Below are 11,793 nucleotides of genomic sequence, written 5' to 3'. Positions count from 1 at the left end.
GTGTCAGTGTACAGGTAATACAGGGATGTACAGTGATATTGAACACAGGAGCCCTGTATATAGCATATAGTGTATAGTGTAAGTGTACAGGTAACACACTGACTCACCAGTGGAATCTCTTGTTGAAGATATTCATCCTCACTTTTCTTCTTCATCCAGCGCAGATCACCATCACTTCTTCCAGCCAGGACTCGTCTGTGTAGAAAACAACACAGAGTTATCTAGAGCACTGCTTCCAGAGCACATTGCCCACTTTTTCCCAACTTCTATACTGTGCCAGATGAAGAAAAAAGTAGTGTATAACGTGGCACAGCTGTGTCGGTGCTCAAGAGAGGTTTCCCACACCAGTATACAGTAAGTAAATAACTTGGCACTCAACTTGGTGGATAGTGATAATAAAGAAAATGATTTACTTTGAAAAGCAGTCCAGCAAAATAAACGTTTCGGTCAAACAATCAGACCTTCTTCAGTACGACTGTACAGATATAACAAAATGTAACAATATAATATCAAAATAACAATAAGATAAATCTCATAAAGTGAATATGTGATGGGTAAGAAGGAAGGGGAGAGGGGATGGGAAGAGGTAACATTTCAACATACCCGACTGCTGGAGTGTAGATGTATACAAGGTACTAGTATATGCAGAGAGGCTCCTATGATGGGATTTTATTTCTATGACCTCTGAGACAAAGTCAATATAATAGAATTTAGTAAAGGGAAATATATGCCATATTAGTCAAGAAATAGAGAACGGGAAAAATACTAACCGAATAACTGTCATGGAAGTATGTGTATTTAATCCACACTGGGAATGTAGATAGTCTAATGGAAAAATACACGAAGGTATAAGTATTGGCAACATGGTGCTGTACCCTAGAGATAGAGGAAAAAATGGACTCTCACCTGAATAAAACGTTTTAGAAGGGATACTCTGAGAATGCAGGCACATTAGAAGTAAAATCCAAGAGTTTTGGCTAAATATAAAGAGACACACAGTACTATAGTGATGTAGCCATAAGAATGAGCGATTCTCAAGGAAAAAACTATATATCTAACCTTGAAGTGCGGTGGTCTAAACCACAAAGAGCAGGAGGAGCGATGATTCAATGCACGGTGTTTCATGGAGCCTAATCAGCGCAGGAAAGCTCCTAGATGATAACAACGTATGAGTAGTGTCCCATAAATAAAGAGGCAGAAAGAAGGTATGTAGCTTACCGGAATAAGACAGACAGTGGGAGTACGTCAACGCGGTGTCCACCGCTGGTTGAGTACCCCATGTCCAGAATGACCGGCCTAAATAGTGTAGGGGCGGGACTATCAACCGGATCCGAAACCGGAAGTGACGTGTCATCCCGAAGAAGGATGTTCTGCATGCGATCGCACAGTACTCTGGGAGATGTAGTTTGAATGACCGGAAAAACCGGAAGTGATGCGAATCAGCATCCTGTAAGGGCGGAATAACCTGCAGAGCTAGATCTGAATACATAGCTTACAGAAAAACGCAGGGAGATCTGGGAGATGTAGTTTGAATAACCGGGAATCCCGGAAGTACGTCATAAAAAATGACGTGAATTAACACAATAAAGGATCGCCTTTATTGATACCCAACATGCAAGTCACTGCCTACCTCCTTTCCCGTCCTGGATTTTTCCCTTCCTTGTCCCCTACCCGACTGCGCGGATATATATATATATTTTTTCATATTTATATGCTACTCTTTCATATTTGTATTGTATATACTTATATTTACATATGTCCCAAACATACATAGCTTCCTCCTCTCTGGCTCTACATTTATTAACCCGGTGCGTATGGCCATTATGGTGTTATATTTATGAGATATCTATATCATATATGGACATTAGTCTATTCCCTGTAATATATCTCTCTGTTATACCGCTTTGTGCTATTTTTCTGGCTACTCCCTCATAATATATGCACCCGGGCTATTGGCCCTGCGGGCAATCCCGCTCCTTTATTGTGTTAATTCACGTCATTTTTTATGACGTACTTCCGGGATTCCCGGTTATTCAAACTACATCTCCCAGATCTCCCTGCGTTTTTCTGTAAGCTATGTTTTCAGATCTAGCTCTGCAGGTTATTCCGCCCCTACAGGATGCTGATTCGCATCACTTCCGGTTTTTCCGGTCATTCAAACTACATCTCCCAGAGTACTGTGCGATCGCATGCAGAACATCCTTCTTCGGGATGACACGTCACTTCCGGTTTCGGATCCGGTTGATAGTCCCGCCCCTACACTATTTAGGCCGGTCATTCTGGACATGGGGTACTCAACCAGCGGTGGACACCGCGTTGACGTACTCCCACTGTCTGTCTTATTCCGGTAAGCTACATACCTTCTTTCTGCCTCTTTATTTATGGGACACTACTCATACGTTGTTATCATCTAGGAGCTTTCCTGCGCTGATTAGGCTCCATGAAACACCGTGCATTGAATCATCGCTCCTCCTGCTCTTTGTGGTTTAGACCACCGCACTTCAAGGTTAGATATATAGTTTTTTCCTTGAGAATCGCTCATTCTTATGGCTACATCACTATAGTACTGTGTGTCTCTTTATATTTAGCCAAAACTCTTGGATTTTACTTCTAATGTGCCTGCATTCTCAGAGTATCCCTTCTAAAACGTTTTATTCAGGTGAGAGTCCATTTTTTCCTCTATCTCTAGGGTACAGCACCATGTTGCCAATACTTATACCTTCGTGTATTTTTCCATTAGACTATCTACATTCCCAGTGTGGATTAAATACACATACTTCCATGACAGTTATTCGGTTAGTATTTTTCCCGTTCTCTATTTCTTGACTAATATGGCATATATTTCCCTTTACTAAATTCTATTATATTGACTTTGTCTCAGAGATCATAGAAATAAAATCCCATCATAGGAGCCTCTCTGCATATACTAGTACCTTGCATACATCTACACTCCAGCAGTCGGGTATGTTGAAATGTTACCTCTTCCCATCCCCTCTCCCCTTCCTTCTTACCCATCACATATTCACTTTATGAGATTTATCTTATTGTTATTTTGATATTATATTGTTACATTTTGTTATATCTGTACAGTCGTACTGAAGAAGGTCTGATTGTTTGACCGAAACGTTTATTTTGCTGGACTGCTTTTCAAAGTAAATCATTTTCTTTATTATCACTATCCACCAAGTTGAGTGCCAAGTTATTTACTTAGATGAAGAAAAAAGTGACATATTGCCCAGTAACAGGACCCCCTTCATTGAAAACAGTATCCTCAAAATAAAATACAACACAGCAATAACAATATCTCTTCCTTAGCCCCTACAGTAATAATGCCCCACATCCTTCATGTGTTAATGTCCCCTATACTGGCTCCATGTCTCTCATTTCTGGCCCCCATGTGTCTCATTCCTGACCCCTTGTGTCCTATTCCCCTTGTGTCTTCATCCTGCCCTATAAGTTCTCACACCCTGGCCCAATATGTCTCCATGCTGCCCCAATATGTTCTCCCATCTTAACCCCATGTGTCTCCTTGCTGCCCCAATATCTTCTCCCATGTTGACCCATTTGTCTCTATCCTGGCTCCATGTATCTCCATCCTGCCTTAATATGGTGTCCCATCCTGGCCCTACGTGTCTCCATCACAGCCCTATGTGTATCCATCCTACCCAATATGTTCTCCCATCCTAGCCCCATGTGTCTTCATCATGTCCCATATGTTTTCTCATCGTGGCCCCATGTATCTCCATTCTGCCCACATATATTCTCCCATCCTGCCCCCATATATCCTCCCATCTTGGCCCCATGTGTCTCCATCCTGCCCCCATATGTATGCTTTCAGTATGTAAAATAATGAACGTTTTTCCTTACCTGGCAGCAGTCTAGCAACGCTCACTTCCTCATCTATTTGTGGCGCAGATGCGGTAGCTGTTAACTGAACCGGGTAAACCCTGCATCTGGTGTCCAGTGAGCAGAAGCAAAAAGAGGAGGGACCCAGTCCGGGCTTTTGCTTACCAGGCCCCATACATTAGTAATGGCAATAATGATCACACCAAACACATCATGAAATCATATGTCAAATAAGCACAGTCAATGCATCACAGAAGTGCAATGCATATGTCATACAAGCACAGTGCACACATCACACAAGCACATTTTGCACAAGCACAGTGCACATGTCAAACAAGCTCATTGCACACAACACACAAACAAAATGCACATATCACACAAGCACACAAGCACAATGTACACGTCATACAACCACAATGCACACGTCACGCAAGATCATTGCACATGTCATTCAAGAACACATTACACAAGTGCAGTCACGCCATTCATGTTGCACATGCAAAACTCATACATCACTAACACAGTGTAAAAGTCATATAATCATAATGCACATTACAGAAGTGCATTGCACAGGTCACAAAAGTTCAAAGCATGTCACACAAGCTCATTGCACACGTCACACAAACCCAATCACAATGCACATGTCACAGAAGAACTCTGCACACACATCAGACACATCACACAAGCATAGCACAAACATCTCACAAGCACAGCACACACATCACACAGGCACACACATCACACTATTCATGTCACCTAAGAGGAGTGTACTCAACGCACAAGTAGTACAACAAGTAGTACTCAACAGTATCAAGGACATTCAGGCATAGTGCACACACTACACAAGCACAGCACCCTTGCCGCAGATGCTATATGCACATATTGGTATAAATACCACATTATATACCACCATTGGCGCTATATAAATAAAAATTATTATTATTATATTATTATCCAGTGCTGCCCTCCTATAAGATCAAAGGCCCCACTCGAATGAGCTTGTAAATATAACTACTTATTAATGCTCTGCACATGATGTACAGGTAATGTCAGACCAATTTGTGTCCAGAAGTAAAATTGATAGCACTATTCTCAAACTGATTTTTTACTAGTACCATAGATAAATGACCCTACTAAAATCCTAATATGGTAGCTCGGGTGATACTGATAATGTAACAACACATGCATCACACCTATACTCAAATGTATTCTTGGAATTTAAGACCATTCCTTTAATGAGACCACCAGTGAGTGTACCAAAGAGAGGACTACCAAGCTAAAACTCAAAAAAGGTTATAGCACATGCCATGCCACATTTCCATCCCTATGTAGAAAGATAAGTGACATGAACTCTGGATCGCCCCATCAGGGCAGCGGGGTACTCGGTACCGGGTCCTTTGGTTCACAGGGAGATGTCACGGTGGCTGACCCGGTCTGTGGCCCTGGGACGTCCGTGTAAAAGGGAAAGGTCTTTAAAGGGGAAATGTTCATGACGCCACCTGTGGTATTCGGTCAGGGTGACCAACGCTGCTTTAAGGGGTCCGCTGGCATGATGTTATGGCAGTTAGATGGTATACCTTCCCACAGGTGAAGTGTATCCCCAGGGCTTCCCGATGTGTAGGAGGTGGATAGTGAGAGGCGCAGTGAAGAACGAGAACCAAGGTTGCAGTCTCTTTACCTTTACTGAAGACTTCAGCATCCGCAGTCCAGGGCATCAGATCACAGGGCAGGCAGAGTCCGGCTGGTTTGGAGGCAAGTCCAGAGTCTCCTTGTCCAGGTGGAAATCAGTAGCCTTCCTTTGCGCTGTAGTGTTGTAAACTTTAGTCCCTTACTGCTAAGCTTCTGATAAGGTCCTCACAACTGTTGTAGATAATATGTCTCTCTCTTTCTGTCCCCCAGATAGGATAGGACAAACCCGTATGACTGGTGGCTTAAGGTGGTTTATAGGGACTCTATTATGCCCCAGCCTCTAAGGGGTGCCACCGTGCCTCCTGGGTGTAGGGTGGACAGGTAACATGAAATTAGCTGTCCTGCCGGTCTCTGGAGCAAGGCATAAAGGTTGTTACTCCCTCTGTGTTCCGGTTACCGGGATTCTGCGCCTCAGAAGGAGGCACCCTGTGTAGGGCTGGTCCCCTTCTGATATCCACTCCTTTGCTATGACTTCCTTGCACGTTCGCTGCAATATAATTCGGCCTTCGATGTCTCTTTCTAGGAGCTGCAGCTCTGAGGGCATGCACAGCTCTGTGTCCTTCTCCTTTTCTCTCTGACAGGTTCCCACCCCTGCCAGGGACCAACTAACTGAGTGGGGCTCAGCCAGCAACTGACTAACTTTCCCTACAGGCAACCAGTTTTACCTATATGTGGGGAGTAGTGTTGAGCGATACCGTCCGATACTTGAAAGTATCGGTATCGGATAGTATCGGCCGATACCCGAAAAGTATCGGATATCGCCGATACCGATATCCGATACCAATACAAGTCAATGGGACACCAAGTATCGGAAGGTATTCTGATGGTTCCCAGGGTCTGAAGGAGAGGAAACTCTCCTTCAGGCCCTGGGATCCATATTAATGTGTAAAATAAAGAATTAAAATAAAAAATATTGATATGCTCACCTCTCCGGCGGCCCCTGAACATCACGCGGCTAACCGGCAGGCTTCTTTGTTTAAAATGCGCGCGTTTAGGACCTGAGGAATGACGTCGCGGCTTCTGATTGGTCGCGTGCCGCCCATGTGACCGCGACGCGACCAATCAGAAGCCGCGACGTCATTCCTCAGGTCTTAAATTCCTAGAATGAGGAGTTTAGGACCTGAGGAATGACGTCGCGGCTTCTGATTGGTCGCGTCGCGGTCACATGGGCGGCACGCGACCAATCAGAAGCCGCGACGTCATTCCTCAGGTCCTAAACGCGCGCATTTTAAACAAAGAAGCCTGCCGGTTAGCCGCGTGATGTCCAGGGGCCGCCGGAGAGGTGAGCATATCAATATTTTTTATTTTAATTCTTTATTTTACGCCTCACTATGGATCCGATACCGATACCCGATACCACAAAAGTATCGGATCTCGGTATCGGAATTCCGATACCGCAAGTATCGGCCGATACCCGATACTTGCGGTATCGGAATGCTCAACACTAGTGGGGAGTGACCTAATAAATAGGAGCAAAGCTCCCCCAGTGGCCTGGAGTGTGAAATGTGTTGCATGTTTGTGATACCTGGATGCAGTTGTCCTTCTTTGCCTCCAAACGTAACACCACTCTCCCCGAGAGAAGAATGACATTATTGCAACGACCAGGACCCTGGGGTGCTGCAACTCCCTTGATTGATACCGATGTACTGTGGATTTGATGCCCTGCCAAAGCCTATACCACCTATGCGGAGGACATTTGTGGTCAATTTCAGTAGTAACCTGTACCAAAAACACCAACCAGCATTGTGTCCTCCAAAGCAATTAGCAAGCTCTTTACAGTAGGAACACTTATCTAAAATAAAGCCTACCTGTACAATGGTGTGACTTATCTCCTAAAGTTACCCAGATTAAGCTGGATAAGCATCTGATACTGAAATGTTTCTCGCACAATACTAAGTTAGCTGGTGCCTGACTCCATCAAATCTATTGGGGGTATTAACAGGTCATTAAATTGTTTTCAAACCCTATATAATCTTTACTGATATACCTATAAAAAGATGTAATTACATTTTATTAGGTTTTATGAAGATTTACAATTTAAAGATAATTCCTTTCATTTTAGCAGGTTTCCTAAGAAGGCTATACTAATCTTTGGGCAGGTGCTGCTTGAGAGATGGTTTTGATTTTTTTTTACACTACCTTCAGATGAACAAGCTGACCCACAAAGCTTCCAAGTCAGCCCTGCAGCCGGAGCAGTCTAAACCTGTGCATACTCCATGCTACGCATGGCCTCAGGCACTCTCATATCACTAGAGCATGCTTTGTGTAAGAACCACGTTAATACATAACTTTAGTGAGCTGTAAAATACGATGCAACTTTTAGGAAAGAGCCCATGATTTACTACTTACATTTACTGAATGAGGAGACCCTTAAGAACAGAGGCATGGCCCAGTTCTTACCTCCGCTATGGTCGAACCTTTACAAATCCAGTGTGTAGAATAAATCAAAGCACCACTCCTGCATTTTTTTTTTATTTCAGTGCTAGAGTGGTGCAACTAATCTAAGGTCCCTGATCTTAGTAATATACTTACCAGCTGCCATCTTCAGCTGTTCCCTGCGCCACCATCTTGTGACGGCAACTTCTGACTGACCAGAAGTCAGGGGTAATTCTCATAAGCTATCAATGTTAGTCTATGAAAGCCTTGATCTAGCCTCATTCTGGCTCTCGTAAACTTAGATTTGTGACTTCCAGCTCGCCCAGCAAACACTGGAGCGATCCAGCAGGTGACAGCTCACAGAAGTCTGACTGAAGCGGTGGTGAGAACAGAAGATGTTAAGGGCAGAGCAAAGTACTGCAGTGCGCAGGCGCTGGGCCTCTCTGACCTTTCCCGGTGCCTGCGCACTGCAGTACTTTGCTCCGCCCTCAACAGGGCAGATAAAGTATAGCCTGCGCAGAAGCTGTGGCAGGAAGAAAAGAAGAGGATGTCATCGTATGAAGTTGGGAGGCGCTGGACCCGGATCGCGACACCCATCGGACCGGACCACACCGGGAACGCTCCTGGGTGAGTATAATCTAACTTGTTTTTCTCATCTTTCAGGTTTCATCTGGGGCTTATCTACAGCATTGCAGAATGCTGTAGATAAGCCCCTGATGCCGGTGGCCTTAGCTTATAGGTGAATTTTGGGGTGATAGATTCCCTTTAATAATCTTCTAGTGTAGCCTTATAATGGACCTTGGTCTTTATTCAAATGTCCATCATTTTTCTCATACGTGAAAACACAGTTCATTGTTCATTGGTGTTTTGGACCTATATTTCAGTATTTAGTCAGTGTTTCATTTTTTACCATCAGCGTTTCATCAGAGATTTTTCGATCGATGAAAAAAAAAGTAAAGCTTCTCTTATACTTTACAATATTAACCACAGACAGCACACGGACTGTACACTGAAGGCATTCGTAAGCTGTCCATGATTTTCATAAACCAATTGACTTTTATGGGTGATTTCGAATTGTGACTCGGATCAAAAACGAACATGCGGAATAGCTTTATGAAGTTGCCCATACCAGAACCAAAGTTTTCTCTTTAATATGTAATTTATATAAAAATTGATTGATTAAAATGGTTCTTCATGGGTTTGGAAAAGCAGCAATAATATTTTTAGCTGTAGCTCAACCTAAGAGTATTTTTTTTTTCTTTTAGATGGAAAGAGGAAGCCGGTATACATATTTTATCCTGTACTTTCCAACAGTCTACACTTTGGGCTTTGAAGTTTGGGATCTTGCGTGGAAACAGATCAACTAACTCAAAAAAAGGAATAAACTTCACTCTGCATCTCCTCCTCTTCCAAAAAGCTGAGGATTAACTTAGCCTCCCAAAAAAAACAAACAAGCCCCAAAAGCACTCATGCAGTTTGATTCTATTACCCTTTATGTGGTCTGTCAGACAGTGCATTTCCACCAGGAAAATCTCTCAGGATAAAGGAATGCATACATCAACAGGGGCAGTGATTGACAGAAAAAATAATGTTTCACCAGAGCTCCACAATATTTCACAAGTCAAGCTTAATTCATCACAAGCCAGAAATGTGAAAATGCTAATTACTGATGCATATTTAACCTCCCGTGTCAAGCAAATGATCAGGAAGGAGGGACAGCAGGAGATAACCCAGGGCCTTATTCCTTAAAACAACATGTTAGTTGTTGAGGTGTCACGGATGGAAAGAACTAACAGAAGGAAAAATCACCATCAGAATAAATATTACAACAACACATTTTCAAAAAGTTTCCTTAAAATAAATAATTCATATTATACATTTTTGTATTTCATTAACTGAATTCGAATCTGAGAAAGAACAGTTCTGTACATTTCTTCAGAAATATCTTGCGCAAACTGCCAATAGTTGACATTAGAGACTACTGTAACCTAGGGACTACCAGCACAAAGTCTATACACCAGTAAGAGACGGTTTAAAATGAAGACCTTGCCTAATCTGTTAAGACCTTGCCTAATCTAACAGTGTCATACTTGTTGACAATCCGGACCCTAAGGGTACCGTTACACTTTACGATTTACCAACGATCACGACCAGCGATACGACCTGGCCGTGATCGTTGGTAAGTCGTTGTGTGGTCGCTGGAGAGCTGTCAAACAGACAGCTCTCCAGCGACCAACGATGCCGAGGTCCCCGGGTAACCAGGGTAAACATCGGGTTACTAAGCGCAGGGCCGCGCTTAGTAACCCGATGTTTACCCTGGTTACCAGCGTAAAAAAAAAAAAACACTACATACTTACATTCCGGTGTCTGTCCCTTGCCGTCTGCTTCCCGCACTGACTGACTGCCGGCCGTAAAGTGAAAGCACAGCACAGCGGGAAGCAGACGGCAAGGGACCTAACGGACACCGGAATGTAAGTATGTACTGTTTGAATTTTTTTACATTTACAATGGTAACCAGGATAAACATCGGGTTACTAAGCGCGGCCCTGCGCTTAGTAACCCGATGTTTACCCTGGTTACAAGCGAACGCATCGCTGGATCGGTGTCACACACACGATCCAGCGATGACAGCGGGAAATCCAGCGATGAAAGAAAGTTCCAAACGATCTGCTACGACGTACGATTCTCAGCAGGGTCCCTGATCGCTGCTGCGTGTCAGACACAGCGATATCGTATGGATATCGCTGGAACATCACGATTCGTACCGTCGTAGCGACAAAAGTGCCACTGTGAGATGGTACCCTAAGATAAATACTAATAGATTCTTTTATGCGCCGGGGAGGGGTGGTTGTAGTAAAGCTATTAATTTGTTAGGTGGTTCCTGAATAGGTATGGCACTGGGCCTTTACTATGTGCATGTAGGACCACAGGCAAATTTCATTGCTGAGTAGACTATGGTGGTGCTGTTATCCAATAATTTCCTGAAGAATACAAAAAATAACAATAACATAGGGTATAGGTGACAACTTGCAGATATATGCAGGTCTAGCCATTGGTGCTCCATCATTCTCGAGAACAAGCCTATTCATTCTGTTTGAGACTGATGATTATAGCTGAGCATTATATATAGCTATCTCCAGCAGACCCATAGAAAAATTAGTGGACTGCATATTGGGAATAACAATTTCCATTTCAGGAATATGTAGCAGCTAGTTCCAATTTTCAAAAAACAGGTAGAGGTCAAAAGAAAGATGAAGGAGTCACTATTAAGGTTAATGGGCAATATGAACTGGATTGTAGATCTATTGTGAAAAGTTCATCAATAGATATAAATCCATTCAAATGCTATCCACCAACATGATGGCCAACTAGAGAAGGGGGCAACACTAGGAGTATGGACAGGTAAGTGGCTGGTAAGGCATCTTTGTGGCTGTCACTTTGAGTTACTGTGACTGACATGTTATGAGGGCTCTGTGGCTTAGGCTACTTTCACACTAGCGTCGTACAACGCACGTTGCAATGCGTCGTTTTGCAGAAAAACCGCATCCTGCAAAGTTGTTTGCAGGATGCGTTTTTTCTCCATAGGCTTGTATTAGCGACGCATTGCCACACGTCGCAACCGTCGTGCGACGGTTGCGTTGTGTTGTGGCAGACCGTCGGCACCAAAAAACATTGCTTGTAACGTTTTTTGGTGCGTTGTGTCCGCCATTTCCGACCGGGCATGCGCGTCCGGAACTCCGCCCCCTCCTTCCTGCAACTCACAATAGGGCAGCGGATGCGTTGTAATAATGCATCCGCTGCCCCTGTTGTGCTGCGGTGACACAGGATGCGTCGGTACATCAGTCCGACGCACTGCGATGGGCCGACACCGATGCTAGTGTG

At 43.7% G+C, this 11,793-nt stretch overlaps 1 long non-coding RNA gene across 1 annotated transcript; it reads right to left on the bottom strand.

Moving 5' to 3' along the window:
* Window positions 1-429: 429 nt before the first annotated feature.
* LOC138667616 (uncharacterized) lies at window positions 430-1,320 on the bottom strand. The gene is made up of 3 exons (XR_011318860.1): window positions 1,219-1,320; window positions 1,060-1,151; window positions 430-977 (listed from the first exon to the last, which is right to left on the bottom strand). It is a non-coding gene; the product is annotated as an uncharacterized lncRNA (long non-coding RNA).
* Window positions 1,321-11,793: the final 10,473 nt, after the last annotated feature.

This window comes from Ranitomeya imitator, chromosome 2 (assembly GCF_032444005.1).
Source record: "Ranitomeya imitator isolate aRanImi1 chromosome 2, aRanImi1.pri, whole genome shotgun sequence".
In the NCBI taxonomy this organism is placed as follows: domain Eukaryota; kingdom Metazoa; phylum Chordata; class Amphibia; order Anura; family Dendrobatidae; genus Ranitomeya; species Ranitomeya imitator.
Note: the sequence above shows the minus strand (reverse complement) of the source record. Positions and strands in the feature narration are given on the sequence as shown.